This window comes from Apis dorsata, unplaced genomic scaffold (assembly GCF_000469605.1).
Source record: "Apis dorsata unplaced genomic scaffold, Apis dorsata 1.3 scaffold_222, whole genome shotgun sequence".
Taxonomy (NCBI): domain Eukaryota; kingdom Metazoa; phylum Arthropoda; class Insecta; order Hymenoptera; family Apidae; genus Apis; species Apis dorsata.
Genome location: NW_006263504.1, coordinates 339504 through 364216, shown reverse-complemented (window position 1 = coordinate 364216; position 24713 = coordinate 339504). Strand labels below are relative to the sequence as shown.

Here is a 24713-nt window from a genome sequence, read left to right as displayed (position 1 = left end):
CGGCTGAGCTTGAGCCGGCTGGTGATGAACCGCCCCCAACGTTACCCCACGGTGATGATGACGATTGTGCTGTTGATGATGATCCTGATGGGCCGTTTGTTGATACGATTGTTGCTGTTGCTGGTGGTGGTGCTGCTGCTGGTGATGGTGATGATGATGATGATGATAGTGCTGATGACGATGCTGCGTTTGCTCTGCAACCACCGAGTTGACCAAGGGAGTGGTGGACATTTGAGACGTGGTGGTATGATGGAGCGGTAATACTATGAGGACGCCTCGGTGCTGTTGGCTGGGGTAGACCGTTGGGAGTAGAGCGAACTTTATTTGCGCCGGATGCTGGTATCGGGGCTGGTGGGGTGTACAATGGGAATCCGTGACCATTGTGACTCGGGCTACGGNTGCGGAGACGAGGCGGGTTTCGGCTCGCCCATTTGGTTTTTAGCGGCGTCCGGACACGACCGACTAGGTGCCCAGTTGCACGATCATCGTCGTGTTCTTCTTACGGCCAAGATTATATATACATACACGCGCGCATATATATACATATATATATATATCCTCGGATTATCCGCTCGGAAATACTTGATATCTCGTTGTCGATCTCGTTGTGCTCGAGGCGCGCTTCGAATGCCGCTTAATTAATTTTCAACAGGATCGTATCGTTCCAGGATCGATGCATATCGTTTTCGGTTTCGTTTCGATCTAACGCGTCTTCAAGAGGCTGCTCGTCCTCGAGTTTCCCAACGAGGTCCCCGAGCGATTCGCGAACTCGCAGCTCGTGCACATTTCGCGCGCGACATGTTGGCCCACGCGTGAGCGAATCGATAATCTCCGCCGGTGGGCTCGTCGTCTGCCACGGTTTAAGCGTTCGCTCTCGCGTTCGCGTCGCAAGGTCGTCGACCGATCTCCATTTTCATCCACTGTTCCTTCTTTCGATCGAACTCGCGTGCACCACGACGAGTATATTCCTCCTCTTTCTCCTCTCCTCTTCCTCCTCCTCCTCGTCCTCCTCCTCCTCCTCCTCCTCCTCCCCCAGCCTCCCTTTTCGCGCGATACTCGTTATTTATTAGGCTCGATATACGTTCGTTCGTTGCACCAGTCGATAGGCCAATGAAGCTTTGTCCCGCGTCGCCAGAGATCGTGTAATATTTCGAAATAACATTTGATTAATCGTATGCGGACGAACGTTAATTCGACGCCCGGAATTCTCGCGTGAATCGATCGTTATTAATTACTCGTCGATTGTTGCTCGAATTAAAGTGCGAACTCACGACCATTATTATTGTATTTAGAGTGCTCGCTCGTTAGCTGGATCGTGTTCCGACACGCAGGTATCTCGATTCTTCCACCTCGCGAAATATTCCTCCTCTCCTTTTTTTTCTTTCTCTTCCGTATAACAATATATCTTTCTCTCTTTCTCTCTCGACCGACTTTACACCGACCGTACAAACAACGGTATAAATCTCTCAAATATATTATATATAGATATATCTATGTAATATCGAAGATTCTCGTACAATAAATTTTCACTATATAACGACAACGATCGCTAAATTCCTCTAGTAATAATGACTTTAATAATAGAATCTCGATCTACGATGATTTCGGGATATATTTTATATTTCGAAACTCGGGCAGGGAGAGGGGAACGAATTCTTTTCTCTATCGGTCAACAACTCGTTTTTCGCAATTCTTCTCTAATCCTTTCTACAGTGGTCGAACAATGTCGACTAACTTAAAAAAAAATCGTGTCGATCGTCGAGTTCGAATTTGTCCGCGTGTAACACGTGGCTCGATCGTGCGAAAACACCACCACCCCGAAGAACCACCACTTCGATCGAAATACCGAGGCGATCTCGGTTAAATCGCGATCAACTAATAATTTTCCTTCTCTCACTGTTTACTTTCTCGTCGAAACTATCGGCCGCGGACGCGCGCACTCAACACCAGCCACCACCCGTCATCACACCACGCGGAAAAACAACCGAATCGCGTAACAGAACCAGGGAAGGAGAACTTTCACACTTTCCTCCTCTGCTTCCTCTTCCTCCCTCTTCTTTGCCTTCCAACGGATCCTACTCCACCACTATTCCACGTTGCCCTCCACGTTTCCTCGAATTCTCATCGCGAGACCATCTTTCGCGCCTCTCCATCCTCCTCTCGATATTCGTCCCCATGTCGACGTTTTTCCCCCAATGGATTCCGTGATCGATCGAGAACGTGGACGAAAACGGAAGGAAAGAGGATCTAGCACCTGGAGGATCGTCGAGCACCGTTCGCGTAACGCCGAACCTCCTCCATTACCGAGCTCCTGGCTTGGATGTATCCGGGTTTAGGCCGTGTCGGGGTACGTGGCAGCATGGTTCGAAGCAGCAGCACTTCCGGTCGGAGGGCGACTGAACGGGCCGCGCGACGTCTTCGGCCGGTGCGAACCGCGTGAGTTCAATGTGCGCGGGTCAGGAATCGAAGAGGGAAGTTAGGGACAGGAGGTCAGTCGGGTGAGACTGACGCGTGGCTGCCGTGCCGGGGGCGGAGTGGCGTGTTCCTCTTTGGAATACGGCGGGATTCGAGCCGCGACCAGCCGCACGCCTGCGCCTCGCCTTCCACTCTCTCTCTCTCTCTCTCTTTCTCTTTCCTCACCACCTCTCCCAACGCTCTCCCTCACCCCTTCTACTCGTCCTCGTCTCCTCTCCTCGCTTCCCTCGGGAACGTCGCTTCGGCCCTGCCATTCCCTCCCATCCCTCCGCTCGTGCTCGTCCACCTGGAGCTCTCTCTCTCTCTTTCTCTGTCTCTGTTCGTCATAGAGCTGTCCGCTCTCTTCCTTCGAGAGGCTACGATGCTCCCTCCCCTTCCCCTTCCTCACCCTCCTGTCAACGCTCGCGACAATGACGAGACGACGAAAGCGTTGCCGATCCTCGCGCCTGTTTTTTCTAGCCGCTAAGCCGACGATACGCTTCTTCTCTTTCGGCTCGAAACCCACTCGAGAGGGACGATGGGTGATGGTGGTGGAGAGAAAGAGGATCAGGCTTGTTGAAAGAGCGGTGCAAAAAGCGCGATAAAGAAACGGATACCGCGTTTGTATATCAAAAACGCACCACCGACGGATACCGTCAGATTGGAGAAACACCTTTCTCTTCCATATCTTTCTCTCTTTCTCTCTCTAGTTTTTTCACTCTTTCGACTTGTTTTTTCGATCATTAATTCCGTCTCATTGATACCGCGATCCGCGTCCAAGGTTTTCACCCTCCGTGTTTTCTTTTCACCCTCATTTTTCCTACCGACGCGTAATTATTCGTATCATCCGAGAAAAAAGGAAGAAAGAATGAAAGAATACGAACTAGACGAAGCTAGTAGTCGCTGAATGTGTTCGCGTCTCGTCATATATCTCAGCAGGAAAACGAACGAACGAACGAATGAAAACGAACGAGGAGAAACTAGAGATAGAGAGACGGAGAGAGGTAGAAATACTCTTCCTCCCCTGCCATCATCCTCTCCAACCTTTTCACCTCTGTCATCCTCTTCTTCTGTTTATCTGTCCATCCACTTGAACGCAACGACGAGATACAGAATTCGCCAACCTCCCTTTCCCTGGGATCTGGGTATGTAGGACTCTGACCACGAGCCCTGGCAAGCCGCGGATCAATGATAACACAACCACGAAGAACGATAACCATTATCATACCGATATCGAGATCCAAGGAAATTTCCGTAAACTCGAAAGAGAGGCACGATTTAATGCATTTCCCGGGAAACGGGATCAGAGTTGATTGACGGTGGAAGCTCGTGTAAATATCGTTTGGTTTACCGGTTCTTCTGCTAATTCCTGCTCCGAGTTTTATGGACTTTACCGGCCACGGTGACGGGTATTTTAAGATCGGTTAATTTCCAGTGAATTCGGCCACGTGATGTATGTATATTGGCGGCTGACTACTGGTCTATTTAAGTGACTCATGATGAATAACTTCGGTACCAAATATCGAGACATTTCGTTTGCAATTTTTTATTTATAGCCGTGAATCATTTATAGCAGATCTATTTTTGACAGTTTTCTTTTTTAAATCGTTTCAATTTGATGACCTCGGTTTTGGAAAAATTAAAGCGTCACTCGCTTCATATATCATAAATCTTCGGTCATTCACAATGAGAAACAAATCTCAACATTTCGTGAATCAAATTTCGTACTTCTAGAACTAGAAGCTTTTAAAGATTCGTGCTTCAAATTTTATCGAGCTTTCTTAATGCTCTAATCTTTTATGAATTCAATCACTGTTCATCGTAACAGATTCTTTCCATTCATCGCTGTAATCGTTCTTCGAATTTCTTTCTTCTGCAAAATCGAAAAAGTCCAATCGTTTCAAAAAAATTCCTACGATTCTTACTAATTGCAGAGGCGACCAAAAAAAAAAAAAATAGTTCCATTTGCAGATTTGCAGCGCAACGAAAGAGCAACGACGAAGCAACAGCGAGCCCGAAAAATGAGCCCACGAAAATTATTCGCGAGAGTTGGGCAGAGCGCTCGCGTAAATTCGGAGGAGGAATGTTTACAGACTCGCAAAATACGCGGAACACAGGGGATAAAACAGATTAGGAGACAACGTTCGTAACGAAAGGACCGTGTAAATCGACGTTAAGGGAATGCAAGCCAAAGTTTCTCCGATGAATGTTGAAATTTCTTAATTTTCACGCGAATTTCAGCGAATACGAGCGAACAAAATAGTTGTTTCCACTGTTTTCCGAATCTTCCATGATTAAAAGTAGCCGAAACGTGGATAAATTAAAATTATGCATCCCACGGGGAGTAATCAAGCTTTTTTCTTTCTTTCTCCTCTCCGCCGGGGTGGAGAAAAAATGGTTCGAGAGACGAAAGTCGTAATGAAATTAACCGAGGAGAAGAATGAATGGGAGAATGATTTTCCCCTTATTTTTTTTCGTTTCTAAAAATTCCTTTGGATCGTAATTGAAATGCAAAGAAAAATTAAAAAAAAAAAAAAGAAAACACGTGAAATTAAACAAAACAAAAATCTATCAATAAGTGAATAAGTAATGAAGAAAAAATAGAATAAAAATTTCACATGAATGAAAAAGGAAGATCCATCCTTTATCCAAAATGTAACACGCGAATGAAAGTCTATACGATTTTCACGAACAGTCGAGCTATATAAAACGAATCCCCGTATGCCTGGAGAAACTCTCGATATTTCATAACTCGTGTAGCGTTTTCCGTTTTCAATATAACCGCGCCTCTCCCTCCTCGATTTCTGTCACTACCACGACGTAACGTATCTGCCGAGCAGGAAATGCATTCCTGTTGCAACGATATCCAGAAAAACTTTTCCCCGGGACTCGGTGCCAAACTTTTCGCATAAAGGGATCGTCAACACGAGGAGAGGAACGTCTCAGCTTCGGCGGTGATACAGATCGAAAAAAGAAACGCATAACTTGTTTAATCCCTTCGTAATGCCGCGCGTAAAACTTCCCCTTCGTTCATATTCAATTAGAAAATTCAAATTCTACTTCTTTCGAAACTTCTTTCTTTTTACTTTTCTTAAGTCATAAGAATATTCTATTTCTTTTTACCTGTCGGACGATCCACGGCTTCTATTTATAAAGATCAAACTCAAAATGTCCAATGCGAGAGGACATGCATAAAAATATCTCGAATAGAAGAAGAACATTTGACTCGAGAACACGAGATAATTATACGTCGTTTCACTTAAATCATTCTCCTACGATATCTTCTCGAACACGCGAGGGGAAGGAAGATATATCGGTTTAACGCAAGCGAAAGATCGCGAGGCAGGTAACCGAGTTTTCCGATCGTTGGTTGGTCGCGCGCCAAAATCCATTAGAGGGTCGCGGCCGAATTATGCCGCGACACGCCGCCTTCGGTGCACGCTTCAGCAATTTGCAGGGAACGATCGTGGGGCGGTCGAGCGTGTTCGACGTTAGACGCAACTTCCAACCAATGGATACAAATAGTATCGACGCGAGCCATCCGAAACTTATTCGATCCGGCGGCACGAGTCCAACGAAATTACACCAACTTTCAACGAGAGACACCACAGACGTGGCGGTTCCCCGTGGCGGGTTAAATCATTTCGGCGCAAAGCAGTTGATACGGCCGCGTTTTTTTTAACGCCTTGATTGAGAAAGAAGTGGTGAGGGGGAAAAAAATGAAAAAGAGAAGAAAAAGAACAAACGAATTTTGTTCTGTTCGAAACACAGAGAAGCGGAACCGGTGTCGGACAAGCAAGATAATATACAGATTGTGTGTATACATAGTGTAGCATAGTTTCGGGGATGGAGGATTATTTCATCGTCGCTCGAAATAGAATAGCTTTGGTGGAAATAGAACTTTAATGCCGGCGATAGGGTCCTTATTGTTTCTGGAACTTCCAGAGCTTTGAGAATCTCTTGGATTTTAGAAGGATTTTAATTTAGAAGTTTTAATTTAAACGGCTACTTCGTTATTTCGTTCCTGATCTCTCGTGATTCTTGTTATTAATTCTAACACTTGAAAGTTACAACGCGGTTCGCATAGGTAGAGAACCATGTAATAATAATTGGATTCTTGTGAGAGCACCAGTTTTTCACACCACGTAGATTTTATTTTTAATTTATATCATGTACAAATGATATAAATGAGAAAATGTTCGGTTAAAGGTGGCCAAAAATTGAAATAGTGTTCCCTTAAAAAAAGATATCGAAGAATAAAAAAAACATACTTATTAGAAAAATCGATTAAATCGTATCAAAATTAGGAAAACTTTAAACCGCTATAACTTCGAAAATAATAACTTTCGGTCAACAAATGAGAGACCGTTAGAAGCGCGAAACCTTACTCTTTAAAACGCTTTTCGAATTATCTCGATACGACTTCCGGTTTCCCGATTATCGTCGCGCAAAGAAAAGAGTAATTTTTGATCGCTTACTCGGACCTCTCGCTCGCACCTCGTCTCACCGACCTACCCCAAATTCCAGACAAGCGACAGACGCGATTCCTGGAAAGACGTAGTACGCGTTCCCAGGAAAAATATCTAGGTCACGAGCCCATTCATAACTACCCGCCGTTCGCTCTCTTAAGCGCTGCGGAAACATTGAAGCCTTTATATCTCGGCAACGAATCGAGATATCGAGATGAACCAAAAAAAAGAAAAAAAAAAAAAAAGAAAAAAAAAAAAAAAAAAAAAAGAAAAAAAAAAAACGATTTCAATGGCACACGGCTTTCTCCCGCGCTCCGAGCAGGTTTCGACCTATGAAATTTTTAGTATCCTCTCTCCTCATTTTTCCACGCGAAAAATTTCACAAGTTTCATCGCGCTACCTGCGATAATCACGATCTGTTATCGCGACGTGAAATGTAAAAATCGCTTGAATACACTTAATTTTACGCTTTTATTATACGAAGTCGGTGGATTTCCACGAGAATAAAGTTGCAAAAAAGATGCGTACAAAGTTGCAGCAACAATATCATCGCGATGGGATGAAAAAAAAAAAAAAAAAGAAAAGAAAAGAAAAGGAAGCAACGAGAAACTCGGTAAATACGAGGATGTACGAGGCGAGTTATGATATGAACGCACCGAGACAATCCGAAATCGCAGCGAGTCGCGTGGTTTGCGGTTGGAGGGTACACAGAGGGTCTCCAACTAATACGATGTAGTACCACTTTATTAAGTTGCAGAATCAGCAACCGTCTGGTACGTGCGAATTGGAAACGGTTCCCGCGGACGACGCAACACCATGCAGAATTTTCACCACGGTTCAAATAAAATCAGGGCGTAACGATATTTCCAGTAGACAGTTTCGTAAATTATATGCGATGAAAGCACGGTCTAAAAGCCAAGAATATGATTTCTTGGCTTGAATTTATATATGCGTTTATTTAGGAGGATGCAACTGTTACGAAAAAAAGAAAAATTTGAAAACCACCGAATCGGAATATAACTTTGGAATTATATTTTCAAGATTCTGAAATAACTTTGTAACAACCTCGAAATAACTTGGAACGACCTCGAGGTGATATTTAAACGACCTTCAAATGTCATCGAGCAATCTTTGAACCATCTCTTCTCCTATTTCTTCCCCGCGAATAAATAAATCTCACCGATCTCTAATTTCGCTTGGAATGGAAATCTCTTCCAATTCCTTCCGATTCTCTTCGGATTTTCTTATAATCGTAATTTCGAAACTAAAAACCAAACTCAGACAACGTTTCCGCCACGAAAAACCGGTAGATCAATTTGACGGACGACACACTCTTGGCCGGGTGAAGAAAAGGGAGGGGAACGGAGAAAGAGAGAGAGAAAGAGAGAGAAAAAAAAGAAAGAAAGAAAGAAAGGGCGGTTCTTTTGTGCGAACACTAATTAAAACCGCGACGACAAAGAGGAACAAATTGGCGGGCTCCCGGTGGAGTGCCCGAAGACAGAACGCACTTTGAAATTTTGCATGTGCCCCATTGTGCGCAACCGGGTATTAAAGCTGCAAGTAACACGCGGGATTAGTCGAGCAAACGTTGGCCGAGTTGCCACAATAGGTTCGTTAGCAAGTACACGGTAACACTGGTAGACAGGAAGCGGCAAATGAGGAGAACGAACAACAAGCAGCCATCGAAGCCTCTTTACGCGTCCTTGATCCACGCTCGTTTTCCACGCCTTCAATGCCCTTTTGACGACGATCCTTGCTGCCGTTCCCCGATTCACCCAACGCGATTACCATTTTCCAAATCCTCCTCAACCCTCAATGACGGAGGCTCTTTCCGCCATCGTACGTTTAGTTACATAATTATTTAAAATTAAGGCGTTATCTTCGCGAAATATAAATGACACGAGGATATATAAGAATGAACGAAACCCCTACGATATTACAGTCGAATTAGGAATATTTTCGAGTGAAAAGGGACGTTTCAAAGAGGTGCTTCTACTATTTTTCCTTTGGAAGAAAGAAAAATTTGAGTTACGGAAGAAGAAGAAGAAGAAGAAGAAGAAGAACGAAATAATATTGGATAAATTACAATCGAGATTCTTATATATTATTCAAATCCTTAAATCATTCCAACGCGCAAGATAAATTAATCCCGTTCTGCCCAATTACGAAATACATTGCACGCAATCCAAGCCCCGATAACCAAGAAAAATCCAAAAGCTCCATCCAGGGACCGTTTACCATCCGTTACTCGACTCACTTTCCCGACTCGGAGTAAAAACATTCGTAGCGAATACGTGCATACGTAAGGCGAACCGCGCTTGTATATATTTAACCGTATCTCTTAGGTTGCAACGAAAAGGAAAGAAAAAAGAAAGGAAGAAAGAAAGAAAAACAAGAAGCAAGAAAAGCTAAGAAGCAAGAAGAAGATGGAGGATGAGTCTAGAGTACGAGGTTACGCCGCCGCGATTCTTCGCGAGGGTAAGAAGAGTGCCCTGGGCTGCACCGACCTCGGCCGAGTATTTTTGCGCGGAACGAGTGGCTTTGTGAAGAAAGAATGGGCGGAGTAAGTGCTCCCGTGAAATATGGGTTACCGAGTTAAGGACGAGGGGACAGGGGCCCGGCTCGCTTTAATGATACATCCGGGCTCGCTTCTTTCTCGCGGAATCCCCCTCAATTAAATTTCACCCTTACGGATATCTCCCCTCCCCCTGCCGCCCTTCTCCTCCAACCGACCGCGCCTTCTTCGATGAAACGAAGACAGGCATCGATTCGACTCTCGGAAATAGCGAAACCGTTCGTTTCTCCGTCCACGAGAGGGGTGGTCTCGATTCGTAGAAGCATTTCGAACAAGGGTATGAAGCACGCCTCGGGCGTACGAGATGACGACCTGACCTGACCCTTTTCAAGAATCATTCTTTCCTTCCTCGATCGACGAATGGGGTAAACACCCTTTATTATGGAAGGGTAGTTTTGGAATTTGGAAAGTTTGAATTTCTTCATTTTTCTTGTACTCATGAATATTGGAATTATTTTTCAGATTCAGAGATTTAAATATTTAGATTCATTTTATGAAATAACGCCTGTTTTGGATATGTTATTCATTAATGTCTTCCCGAAGATATTTGAAATTATAAGGAAGAATATCCTAATGCCTAAGAATATAATATAACTTTCCTATCAATTTCTTCCTTTTACTACAAATAGAACGTGATTGTTCGATTTGCACAATTTTGAAAGGAGCGAAGAGGAAATAAAATTCCTCGGTATCGATCGAAAATCCCAGGATTAATTCTGCTCGACGACCATTTCGCGAAACGATTCGCATGCGTGCGTAACCGGGCTTTGGACGGGGGCGGAAGTCGCGGGAATCGCGTAGACCCCTTTGATACCGCACGGGTATGATAACGCAGAGCGAGGAGGATATGGCGCGTTTGAAAAGGATTCCTTTTTTTTTTTAAAAAGGGCAAAACGACAGGCGGTATATCGGCCAGTCCGATCCGAGTGATTCGTATATGGCCGTCGATAGGGCGTTCCGCTTTAATCCACCGGAAATCTCATATCGTCCATTAACGCCTAATTGAAATTCTCTTTTCAACCGGACGAACCCCGTCCCGCGATCGAACGCGCGGAGTCCCACCTTCGACGATCATATTTTACATCAAACTCCCCTCCTCTCCGTTCAATTACCGATAAAACCAATCGAGGATTCACGGGTTATCCTCGTTAACGATTCGAGACAGGGGGCCTTCGAGATTAAACATTCCGAGCCAAAAGTCAAGATCTGGCCTCGAATGGACTCTCGACTCTTCGATATTAGGCGCGGTTTCGTCCCAGGTTTCGTCTCCGGCTTTCGTAGTTTTTTAAAATGTGAGAGGAAGGGGATGATCGATAATGGAAGTAGTAGAGCGCGCCTATTTGACGAAACTGACGTTTCCCATTGAATCGAATTAACATCGGATCCGGATAGCCTCATTATGCGAAGTGCATTGGAAATGAGGCGGGTATTAATTCGTCAGCTGCGAAAGGCGATACAAAACGGCCGACACGAAATGTGCCGGTGACGGTTCCCACTCACCTCGCAAACACGGGCTCGGCCCCGTTCCGATTGGTAAACGTGCTGGTAATTTCGTTGTCGTATCTTACCTGAAACAGAAAGAAACGAATTTATTAGTATTTGTTCTAAAGAGATTTTTGCAGTAAAAGAAAACGAGGGGGAGGGGAATAAATATTGTATATTCCATCGTCGAAATTAGGAATTTTATAAATAGAACGGGGATACCAGCATTGTGAAGATGAATTATATCGAGATAAAAGAAGGATATTTCTATTTTAACAATTAATTTAATATAAATCTATATTATAAATGAAATTAAGAAGACTTAAATAGAAATATATAATTTTGAATAAACCAGTTGAAGTGGCAAGTTTCATATAAATATATTAGCGCCTCGAACAAAAGAAACTCGTTTTATCATAGAAACTATTTTTATTGCTCGTTTCTTCTACTATTAAAATCGAATCAAACGAAGATTATTCCGCGAATAAAACTATTAAAGGTCGTGGAAACTCGTCGCCGCTATCGAATAACAAATAGCTAGGCATCCGTTCCGGAACATCCATTGAGAGCAACGTGCGGGGAATCTATTAGCAACGTATGCAAATAACAATGTAATATCAATGTTATCGCCGATGCTCGCAGTAATACACGTCACGTGTCCCTGGATTAACCGAAGCTGAATGCCTCGAGGCGATGCAATAATCTAATGATGCCCCTAATACTGCTATGATTAAAGAGCGTCCAATATTAATAGCGTCGCATTAAAAATATACAGCGATAAATGTCTCATTCCCTGTTCTCTTTAAAAAAAAGGAGAAACGTTTTCTTCTTTAAAGATAATCGAAATTGGAAACGATGGTTCGAGCAACAATATTGTGAACAACAAATCCATGATTTCATCGATTCATTGTGATATATTATATGTGTTGTAAGAATTATTTAAATAATTCTGCATCCTGTTTTTCTTAACATATTCTTTTCTTTTTTCCCAAAATCTATAAAATAAAGTATTTTAAATTATTTGGAATTTTTGTCAGATTCATAATTTGTTTAAACCGCCAATTTTTCAAAAAAGAATTTTCTTAAAAAAATGATCCAAAAATTACAAGTTAGAGGAACAAGAATGTACAATAAAGTAAAACAACAACGAATTCCATAGAAAAGTTTCGACTAGGTATTTGGATGTCGCGTCATTAGACGGATTTTTCTCCTGGAAATGTCGCTGGCCAGTAATGAAACTGCCACTCAACGACGTTATCATGGACGTGACCGCGAAACGGCATTGAAAAGGCGGTGAATTTCTTCGAGCCAATTACGTCACGATCAACGAAACAGGTTGAACAGTTGCAGCGGAACGTAGGGATTGCGAAAGGGGGTGGAAAATTCTGCAGCCTCGACGCGAATTCTTTCACCGACGAGCCTTTTTTTTTCTTTTTTTTTTTACCACTTCTTTCACCATTCTTCCTCTTCCCATCCCTTCTTTTTTTCTCTCGTTGCCGAGCTAGAACCAAACGAAAATCGGGGGGGAAAATGGGGGTTGAAAAGGAATTCCTCGAGATTAATCGCATTGCAATTAGCACGCAATGTTGTCGGGGATTACGCATATAATGGAAAGAATGCCCCTCGTGCAAAATATTTTATCGCCTCCCGTGAATCATTTACTCGTGCCATTGTATTCTCAGAAAACAAGCTTTTCTTTCTTTCTTTCTTTCTTTTTCATGGAGACTGGCCGAAAGGATGAAGAATTTTAACGGTGGTAAAAAAATATCGAGTATCCCTCCTCTTACGCAGCTTTGATAGAAAATTACTTCGGGGGTTGGACCAAGTTTTTTCATCCCTCATCGACTGTCCATTTTCTCGAGAACTCGATTCTTACGATGGAAGTTATGAACCAAAGATCGTATGGAAAAAGTGGTCGAAAGACCACTAGGGGTGGATTTGAGAGAAGAAGTTGATAAAAGTATCGACGTAGAAGAATCAAAGACTGTTGTAATAAACTAATTTCTCTTTAGAAAGTTTTATTCGTGTTTCTTTGAAAAGTTTCGATAATTTGAGTAAAATTCGACTATTTAAAATTTTCAAAAACTCAGAAGACAGAGAAATTCTGCTCGTTCGTTATTAAACGTTCTATTAAAAAAGTTTCCCTCGAACGAACAAAAAATGTATAAGGAAGCTGATCAAACCACGCGGATTGGAAATATATAATAACGGAGGATTGAAAGCCTCGTTGGGACGCGAGTGGACGGTTGGAAATTGGTATCGTTCGCCTCGAAACATCTCGCTCGGATCGCTGTAACTGAATTTTTCCTACGGGCGTCTGCTCAGGGATCGGCATAATAAATTCCAAGCGTGGATAAGGAGGAGGGTGGCCGGGTTGCGGCGCAAATCTCGTTTGGAATTTTTCATTTCCTCGACGGCGATCGGTTTCGCACAAAGATGTCATCCGTATCCGACATAAACCCCCGATATAAGATTCCCACCCCGCCGAGGGAAGAGTTGTAATTCCATCGTTTTTCGATCGCCCAAACATTTTTAATTCCACGCGCATATCCATTCGTGTAAGAATTACGGTTTCCTTTCGTCGTTCCATATCCTGTCCCATATTGTGACGGGATTTAATAATCCAGGGATTTTTAGAGGGACGAGGATCGAGGATAATGTGCGTTGATTGAAACTTCTATTCGTGGAACGGAGAAAGAAAGAAAGAAAGAAATGTCGCGATTCGCTTTCGTTCTCGATATCGGTTTTATCTGGGTAAGGAGCACGTTTACCTTTTATTTATAAAGATTAAATGAAACGGGAGCATCGTTTTATTCGCTTGGAAACGAAATCATGGAATAGTTTAACGTGTTATTTGCACTCTTTGAAGAAATAAATCGGTGACAAATGGATCGAATACGAAGACGAATCCTCTTTAATTAAAATCGCAAATGATTGAATACAATTCGTTAAAACCATATAGACAAGTTAATTCTCGTTATTTCATTTAATCGTTTCGTGCAATCTAAAATATTTAAATTATTGCACACGAAATTCGATCCAATTCCTAATATAAGAATATATCTATCAGCTTTATTGAAAATAATATTAACCAAAAGACTGATCCGAACAAAAATTCAATCCACCTCGTTCATCGTAATTTAATTAATTAACACTGATCACTTTTCAATCGCTTATCCTCGAAAGATTTTATAAATTCGCGCGATACCAAAGAAAATCGGAGAAAAGAGAAGATTCAGAAAAAAAGGAAATAATTAAAAGGAAATAAAAGGAGGAGAATGGGCCAAGCGAAAAATTTCAGGAATTTGAGTTCAGGGATGGAGCACGCACCAACCAAGCTGAAACCGAAATAACAAGAGAGGCACGAAGGTTAAAAAGGAGCATCGCGGCCAAGTACAAAGGCCGAGCCACCCCCTTTCATCGATATTCGCGCGATTGTTCACAGCAGTTGGCAGTTTCGCTGATTTGACAGCTCATCTGACCTTTCGATTCGTTGTTCCGATTCCTTTTTTTCCCCTTTCTTTTTTTTTTTTTTTCCACCCAGTACAACGCACACAACAGGGAAAAATCTTTGTCAAGTCCCGATCCTTCCTATCCATCACCATTGCGAGCAACTGTGACCTATGGCGGCGGCCATTATCGAAATCGCGTTTCGACCAACCAACTCGCTCAATCAGTACACATTTTATTTGCACGCGGCTCTCTTTCACTCCACACTCGATCGAGTTCCTGCATTTTTTCCAATTGCCGCCGATAGATTTCCCGATCTAGATAGGTTTACGCTTTTTTCCCCAATCCTCCGAGAATTTTGCTGGTTTCTGGTTATTGGTAATTTAGACGGTACGTGAGTTAGCGGTCGCTCATTCGATTTTGATAATTTTTTTTTTCGTCACTACTTTTTTTATAGACAAATTGAAAATTTTATAGACGAATTTAAAACTCTCGTGAATTGGATTTATTTTAAATATCCATTCGTAGAGTTCCCTTTCGTTTTGGAAGAGTAACTGAACGATTACAATTCGATAGAAATCGAAAGGATCGACAATCATTCGTTTTCAAAATCAAGAAATCTGAAAATTTATACATTCACTTTGTTACTTGTTCTTTTTAAGACAAATAAATTAAAATAGTAGCTCTCTGGATTTCGAAATCCATATCAAATATTCTTACATTTACAATTACATTCGAAATAAGAGACGCGATAGAAATTTAAATATATCACAATGTATGTAAGAAAAATGAACAAACATCGGACAAGATGTTTCTGCCAACAACGTAATCCAAACGAACGATACAATGCGAGGAATCAAAATCTACTTTATCCTTTCAAAACTTTTACCTCTTCGTCTCACGCTTTTCTCGAGCATTTTTCTCCAAGTTAAAAATCGGAAGGAATTTTTCGACAAGGAAATCCGAAACGATTCGAAAATTCGATGGAAAATTGTCGCAAATGCGGCCTCATTAAAACGATACGAATGGATTTTTGGAGACGTCCGCTTTTCCGCTCTGTTTCCGTGCGATTTACGAGCAAAGACTTTCCGTCGATCGAGCGAACGAGCGTGTTATCGAGCGTGTTGTACCAAGACGCGAGAACCGGGAAAATGGAAACATTGGCACGGGGGAAACGAGAAAATGATAGTAATCTCCGGAGAATGGGGGAGGATATCGCGAGAGATAACGAATTGAACGAGAGATCGTAAAGGTTCGGTGTTTGAATCTGGACGAATCCTGGCAAAAGGTTTCTTTCCTCGCTTACTTTTCCTCGCATATTTTCTCGCTCGTCCATTATCCGAGATCGAGGAAAGTATCCAACCAAACGAAGATTGAATCCAAATAAAATTTTTATAATATTTTATTGGCGAGTTTCTATAAATTATAATTCTTTTTAATATTTATAACGTTGGAGGAGTAGTGTGAAATTTATTCCAAAATATTATAGTATTATTATTATCTGTCATCTCAGATTAATGTTTGCACATTTATTGTTTTAATTATATTAATTTTATGCAACATGAAAGACAATAATTTAACATCATACGTGTCTTATAAAATGATTATTTTTAAATCACATGTTTTATAAGGACGATAACAAGTTCTTTTAAGTATTTTTTTTTTAAAAAGGAGAATTCAATTTCGATAAAAATTTATTTGCAATTTATTTGTGTGTCGTTAAGGTTTCATCCGTCGAACGGATCGAAGATCGCACGACAATTGCCAGCAAAATAACTGGAGAGACGATCGCACATCTTTTCCCCCGTAAATTAAAAATGCTTGGAAAAATATGGATAAAAAGAGATCGTCGAAGCATCGATGTCTTTGAAAAAAAATTAAAATGTAACTTGCATTATCGACGCCACGAATTGATCAATTGAATCAGATTGAATTCGTAGGGATGGTACATTTCTGAACATTTAACGAAGTCGTTCCTATCGCGAATAACATCGTTTATACTCGATCTTTTATTCACGCGTAAAACTGAAAATAAAAAGAAATTATAGGAATTATTAAAATAACAAAAAAAAAAAAAAAGAAACAAACAAAAAAATATCATCGCCTTAAAAAGTTCGAAACTGTGCACGATATTTCGCTCTTAGTATAATTTAATATAAAAGAAATATCGAAATTTTAATTAACACTATTTATTATCGTGATTGATTATAATTAAACAAATAAATTAAACTACCAAATTTATAGAGCACATTTTTTTTATCAATCGTTGGATAAGAACGATTCTTTTCACTAGCCACGACTAGAGAAAAAGGAGATGTTTTTCAATTTAAAGGTGGACAGAATGGGAGGGGACGAATGGTCGAAATGGTGAATGGTCGGAAAGAGCAAGGACAAAGGGAAGAATAGGAATGGGAGGAAGAGAAAGATATCCGCGAGAGGGTAAACGGGGGAGGAAAACCGAGCCAAGGATCCTAAGCAGTCGTCGACTGTGAGATTAACGACAGAAAGGCTTTAAACCTCGTGCGAGAGATAAATTAGTTCGGCAGGTGGTCTCGGTTTTTAGAAAGTGGCCAGTGGTAGGAATTGCGGATGGAAACTCGTGCTAGCGAATCAAGACTACCGGCCGAGCAATATCGATCTTTCCTGCAATATCCTTGAAAACGGTTCCATGCTCGATTTTAACGTGAAACGATACATCGATCGTTCGATTTTTTATTCGAGGATTATTAATTCGTTCAAATAATGGACTTTCAATGTTGGCAAATTTAAAATTTTTCCATCAATATGCGTATATAAACATTTTCACAATAGAAATATTCCTTTGTGATAAAGAGATATAATGATAAAGTAAAGAATGCATGGAATTTGTGAAACATTATAGATGAAAATAATTGTTAACACTTAAAATTTTATTTAATAATAGAAAAATAAGAAATAATTTATAGAATTTGTGTATTATTATTGTTTTAGAGAATTGTTGAGATACTATTTCTCGTTCTGGATTATCACATATGTAGATCTTAAAAAAAATAAAGAAAATTCGAAGATGATTCCAATTACTACTAAAAAAAAAAAGTTAAAACATTGTACCAACATTGCCTAATATTTAATACAAGAATCGAGAAAAATCGATAAGAAACGTGCCAAGCCTTCGATCCAAGGTATAGAAGAGATCCAAGAATCTAAAAACGGAAATCTAGAACGATACGCAACGCCATCGACGACGAGGAGGACAGAAAATATACGAGGGGATATAGCAGGAAAGGGAGAAGGAATCGAGCGAAGGAAATGCGCGGAATTACGAGGAACGAGCGTGTTAAGCGGAGAAGACAAAAGAGGGATTCTCCAAGTTTCAAAGAAAATATTGAAAGCGGTTCCCCTGTCGCAGCTCCATCGAAAAGGCTGCAAAGACACGGAGGCACCGAGACGAATAACGAATCTCTGGGCGCCATTAGTTTCGTATCGCAGACGATTGTCGATATCGAGCAGTTCCCTCCCTCGCTCGTTTCACGGAAGGGAAAGGAAAGGAAAAGAAACGGAGAGAGAGGCTAAATGAGCGAGAGAAAGATCCGAGGGGACCGAAGAACTGAAGAAGGAGAGGAGAAAAGAGGAAAGAAAGAAATATTGCCGGACAAGACACGCTTCAATGACGAAATGGCAGCTTTGATGTCGAAATAATCGAGTTTATTGTTCTCGGCTCGTTCGAACACCAGGCTGCATCATCCTTTTTACCTTTTCTCTTTCGTTAGAGTTAAATTTAAGTTTTTAATGGAACTTGCTAGTCAAATTTTTCTTTCGTTGAACTTTGAAATTGAAAAGCTCTTCGACGCGTTCCTAATAAAATTCTTATATTCCCCTTCGTAAAATGGGACGAACGGCGTCATCGTATTTCGGATTGATTTTTGACCTTCTTGAAAAAGTGGAGAATTGAAAAAAAAAAAAAAATATCGTTCATTCCGAGTATGAAATATCTCATCCAACAACATCGAGGTAACTAAGTAGAAAGTAGCTAAAGAGAAAGAAGAGACTCTCGCAACAACGCGATGGAAGACCCTCGAAATCTCGTTGGTTCCTTCTTTAAAAGTAAACTTCCTTAGCTGAAACCTTAGCTTCCAAATTAAAAGAAATTCATCTTCCCTTCTTCTCCTCCTAACTCTCGAGAATACCAACTTGATACTCTTTTTTTCAAAGATTCCTCGACTTACACGAGATCTTTCGCAACACTTTTGAAACACACGAATATTAAAGAATGAAGGGTTCGCATAACGATACGCATTCTTCGTGATGGAACTCTTCGAGATGGAATCCTTAGACGGCTCGACAATATCGCGTGTGACGAAGATTCCAGAGTTCGACACGCGTAAAGGGAAGAGGAAATTGAAACGCTCGTTCCAGAAGCGGCCACCATCAGGAGAACCATCAGGTTCATTCTCTAAAACCAAACTTCGCCGCGAGATATACGCTTGGAACGTGAGTCCAAGTGGACATCGAGAGTTGCAAATGGCGTGAAACTCGTGATTCGAACGAGTCCTTCCTCTATCCTCTCCTTTGTATCTCACCAGGCAAATTGTACGTCTTCTCGTGCGCAGTTCTGACCGGCCAAGTTTCCTTTCCGGATGGAAAAGTTTGATCGATGCAACGGGCGGAAGTGGAAGGTAAACGAAGTATTCACGTGTGTACAGGGGGGATAGCTATTTGTCGCGTTTACCTCGTCTCGTTCGTTTTCATTCGTGGAATAATTCAGGATCACGGAAGAATAGGAAAAAAGATTGTTTGAACGAGTCTGAACTTCTTCTTAAAATAAGCTTCCAATCTTATCTATGCTGTTATTCGTATCGTGATAACTTAATATTTCAAATGAAATATTTAGAGTAAATATTTTTCTTGGGATGAGATCCTTGTATCGTGTTTTCTTGGGATGAGATTCAAAGAGCATCGTGGACAATCACGAATGCAAAAACGAATGTGGAATGATCGAAGGAGATCAAAAATTATTCGCGAGAAGAAAGTAAAACGGTTTGGGACAGTTTGTCCTGCAAAAGCATCATCGCTCTTTTCAATACTGCCGATGGAAAAAGACCAACGCTAGCTTGGCCAAAAACTTTTTCCATAAAAATGGAGCAGCGCCACCAGTTTTTTTCACCCAACTAAAGCAAAAGCGAATTTCTACGCGTATTAACGGATCGATGCACCGGACTCTTTCATGAATCTACCACCGTCCCAGTTACAAAGTGTAATTGGTCCCGATGAAAGATGCACAATCCAACTCTCGTCTACGCCGTGTTCCATTTACTAATTGATCGATCCACGTGATAGAATTAAAAAAAGAGAGAAAGAGAGAGAGAAAAAGAAAAAAGAAAATTGTTCGAATGAGATCGAATGCAGAGTATGGGAGAAGTGCATTTGGAATATTAGAGTGTCGTATATAAATTCGTTCGACGAGATTAATAATTATAAATGGGCCAATAGCGCGGAAACTGGAATCACGAGATGCGGCTAGATCGAGGATAACCGAGCCAATGTTTACGATGCTGGAATCCTACTGGGTTGTCGACTCGATAGCATCGCGTCTCCGGGTCACAGTGTCGCCACGAATCATATCCCGCAATCTCGATGTTGGATGCGATATCAAGACACTCCACCCACCCCCTGAATCTCGATCTCTACCATCTTAATCCCCTCCGTTCACCACCGCGAAACAAGAGTAAGGAATTGGTTTTTCTTCTCTCAAAAATTCAAATTTGTTGACGAATCCGTTCAATTTTCAATCGGCCAATTTTCCAGCTACAAAATTTCTACTCGAACGCGGCATATGGCGAAAACAGAGTACTCTCCCTCTATACATTTTCCAAATCATTTTCATTTACAATTTAATAATTTAGGATCGTTCCCTTGGCACATTGCATCTCGTAATTTGCAACCACGTGCAAATGGTTTCTATCCATTTCGCAAAATGCGAGTGGTCCGGTTACATCGAGTATTTTCCTGTTCTCCCTTAAATAATTTAATAATTCACCAATTATAACTGCGCAATTTTCAACGCTCCATGAAATTTAACTCCATCTTAAAATCTTAAGAATAACATATCGCAAGCTTGTTCATAATTACACGCCTCCAAGTTATAAGATTTCCATTTTTATCTCTGGTGAAACTGAGACCGCGTAGAAAATTCAACTTCCTCCGGGTTTCTTTCTCCTTCGAAACTTCGAAAGCTCGAGGAAAAACCAAGTTCTCGGTTACATTACAAAAAAAAAAAAAAAAAAATTTCGCCAATTTTCTTTACCGCGAAGGTCGGAACCAAAAACGAAAAAAAAAAAAAAAAAAAAAAAAAAACCCGACAAATCCCATTTCCGCGAATGGTCGTAACAAAAACGAAAAAAAAAAAAAAAAAAAAAAAAATCAAAAGGAAGACTCATCGTGGTATCTTTTCTTCCGGGTAAATTAAAATCGCGTTATATTTGAAAAGAAAACGGGTGTCGTCCGATCGATTCGTCCAAAATCGTCCACCTTTTCTGTATAACTCAGAAAAAACTTGGAGACTGAATATGGTAATACGCGACCCAGTTAGTTAGCTTCCTTTCAGAAGTGGGGAGGGGAGGGAGAGAAGCTTCCTCTTGTTTCCTCTTGCCTCCCAAAGACGCGGCGAACAATTTTTTTTTTTCCCACCACCGATAGTTACTCCCGTATTCATTCCCTCGACTCCTTTTATAGCCATACCGCGGAACATCCAGGCGTGGAATTTAAATAAAGCGAGGAGAGAGAGAGAGAGAGAGAGAACTCAGTCTAAACGCCCTGGGCATCCTCCTGTTTTTTTTTTTTTTTTTCTTTTACTCGCGTGCCCCGATGGCTTCATCCCCTATCTTTTCGCTCGTTTTGCCTCGTTCCGCGTACATTCGAATACGAAGATATTCTTCCAAAGCATCTTTGGATGGTTCAATGAAGATTGTAACGCGTGGAACGCGTTCCTCTTCGGGGACGCGTTTTCAAACGATTATGAGAAAGGGATAAATATTGCAAAATAGATGAATCTTTGATACTTTGAGCAAAGAGAATTTTTCAAATTCGGGAAATTAAAACTTGGAAGATTATGAGAAAACTTGATTAATTCTCCAATATCTCTAATATATAATCACAGCAATTTTTCTACTCTGACAGAAAAACTTTTAACTCGCGAATATTAATAGACGTAAAGCAATTAATAAATATTATCAAGTTTCTTTTGATAATTTTTCACGAAGCGGCCATTCCAAGAAAGTTTTCCTCCCCCTTTCGTGCAAACTGCGCGAAACTCGGAAATAACTCGGAAGATGGACGAATCGAACTTAATAATTTCGAAGATAATGAGATTGGAGGTGATTCGACTGACTGACCGTAAAGCAACGAACGTGTCGCCCAGTCGACGTAGATTAACCGAGTTGAGAAAGTGCATCTCGCTGAATTTTCAGTTTTCCGCATTTTCCACCACGTGGTGGATAATTCCCCGCGGCCCGGTCACGGATTTCGCTGATATTTTCCGCCCTACGAAACTATACACTCTCTTTCCATCCCACGAGTCATTCCTAATCCGTTTCACCCGTTGAATAACAAAAAAAAGGAGGGATAGAAGAAGAATGGAAACGACGAATGGAAGAGGCGAGACGAGAAAACGAGATATTTACGCGTCCAACCGAGTTACCACTCCGCTCCGACTCCTCCTCCATTGTTACTCGCGCCACGACGACGTGGTTCAACCTTTGGTTCGAGTAAAAAGGGGAGAGAGAAGGTGAAAAAAGAAAGGGAGGGGCGGCGATGATCCTCGGGGATGCGTCAACGTCCATATTCAGAATCGAGGGTTGGCGATTTTTCACGAATTTCTTATCTCTTCTCGAGGCGTCCTGGCCGCGAGAGTCGCCCAGGGAATCGAAAATGTCGACGTTTCAAAAGAACGCGAGTGACCTGTTTCTCGCGCCACCGAGGCTTGCTGGGCGCCTCCTCCCCTGTGATCTCTTCCATCGTTTCAGCCTTTCTCCTCTCTCTCTCTTTTCACTTTCCCTACCTTCGTGTTTCTCTATCCTCGTTCACACACCTCCCTTTGTCGCGCAATTTCATTTGGCCGTTTCGCGCCAACTAAGTCGCGAAAACTGTGAGAAGGGATGAGGGAGGGAGAGGGGAAATTCTTTGCGCGGAATCCTCGTTCCGACTCGCCATTACCTGGCCCGAGAGACCAGCCAGCTACGCTGATGATGCTCTTACACCGTCGGGATTTTTGGGGGGAAAGAGAGAAAGAGAGAGAGAAAATATATCTCTTGCCACACCACCTATGCTTCGCGCTAATTATTTCTGGTCAAACGAAAAAAAGTATCTTTTCAGAATGGAGAGAATGTCAAATTTCACGCGAGGAATATATTTCACTGTCTTATCAACGCGATAATCGTGAAAATTCGAACAACGTTGGAAACGAATTTTAAAATTGGAAGATAATTTTGAATATTTTATTGACCGACGAATTCACGTGAGTTTTAAATACCAAATAATCTATTCGACGAATGAAGTAGCTTTGAAAAGAAAATCGTATTTAATCTGCAAGATACCGGTTGATCAACGAATTCGTTATTCTTTGTTCTCAAACTGAAATCATCTCATATTTTATCATCCATTGCTCAAAATCTGAAAAAGCATGCTTCGAACAATGGAATCCTGTGTTATCTGTCTTTTATTCATTCCGGGATTCTTGAATAAGAACAATGTCGGGATAACTATATGTGAGCGCAACGATACATTCCAATTAATACAAAGGAGGGAAAGAGGTTGAAAAAGGGTTGGCTATCCCTTTCTTTTTTTTACTTTTTCGCGACTAAACTTTCTTTTTTTTTTTCACCGCAGTTTCTGCAACTGTTATCCGACAGTTTAGCGAGCTTTGTCCCCGTTTTGGAACAAGCGAGACAACAAAGAGACTGCCACGGACATACTGCCTGATATCGTCCCGGAATGTAACCGGAAACATTGTCTCGCGTTCCACGAAAATGTGCTGGAAGAACCGATCAAAAGTATGCGCTATACAAAAGAGGAAATCGAAATAAAAGTGGCCCAGAGATAACAGTATCGTTGCAAAAGTGAACGATGAACCGAAATCTCTGAATCGTTCTTAATAGAGTCAAAATTTGTGCGATATCGTGGAGAAGAAAAATATTTTTTTCAATCAAATTTCTTCTACATCGACGTGACGATCGATAGATTGTGATAATAAATATTTCAAATTAATTAGAATAAAGAAAAATAAATGAAAGAGAAAGCGGAATTTCGTTGACCACTGATAAGAAAATTGCAAAAATTCGAACGCGCTTGCAACTGTTTTCTTTTGATCGATTCTCTTATGTACACGTTTTCTACCGAGGCTTTTTGAAGCGACAACCGGCGACATCTGTTCGCAACATCACCTACGATAAAAAGCTCGAGTCATCGACAGATTCGAAACAGACAAACGATGATGTTAATCGTATCGTGATTGACTTGAGTTCTTGCAATAAATTACATAATTTTGAAGATTCGTCACGTAATTGCCTTGCCTGCCTGTGTTTGACGATAACACGACGGATAATTATGATCCGAAAATGGAAGATAATTAAATAATTTTTTAATCGACGAATTACGCGACTAAAAGCAAATTTATCGAGAGGAAATTTGAAAACGGAGAATTCGATAGAATCAAAAATTTAGAATTTGAAAAAAGACTTATATATTCTGGTATAAAAATAGTAAAGGTAACAACAATATGATGGCAAACGTATCCATAATTTATCCAAACACGAAAACACTTATTACATATATATAATAAGTACAGCAAAATGAAAGTTTTACTTTTATTTTTCCTCAAATTCCTTCGACTTAAGTTCAGATCCGTGGCGAAAAAAATTACGAGCATCCCCAAAGAGATAAATTTCATCGAAGTAACGTCGAATATAATTAGCAATAATATTGGCTCAACGGTCCTCGAGTCAATTGAGAAGCATCAAAGTTCCTTTTCGTGGCTAATAATAAAAAAGTAAATTTAACAAGAAGGCGAGTACATCCGCCTTGACGAAGGGCCGATTTACGAATGCCCGTCTAATTACCGGTCTAATTTGCAGCGGTCGCGAGGTGTACCGATTAAAAGCGCCTTCGCCCGCCACGTAATTACATAAGCAATTAGAGCAAATAAACGTAGCTTTTACAACCCGCCACTCGGGTGTACGCTCGTTCAGCTAGATTCAACAAAACTAATTTTCCCGGCCATAAATTTAAACGAATGCTCCCAGGTCTTCTTC

At 41.2% G+C, this 24713-nt stretch overlaps 1 protein-coding gene and 1 long non-coding RNA gene across 11 annotated transcripts in view; both read right to left on the bottom strand.

Annotated features, from left to right (window-relative positions):
• The window catches only part of LOC116185609, a 16288-nt gene extending 12885 nt beyond the window's left edge, over positions 1–3403 (bottom strand). The window contains exon 1 of the long non-coding RNA XR_004150474.1: positions 397–3403. This is a non-coding gene — a long non-coding RNA (uncharacterized LOC116185609). The remainder of the gene's footprint in view (positions 1–396) is intronic.
• Positions 1–24713, bottom strand: part of LOC102681371 (dystrophin, isoforms A/C/F/G/H-like) — a 428634-nt gene that overhangs the window by 259927 nt on the left and 143994 nt on the right. The gene's annotated exons all lie outside the window — the stretch shown is intronic.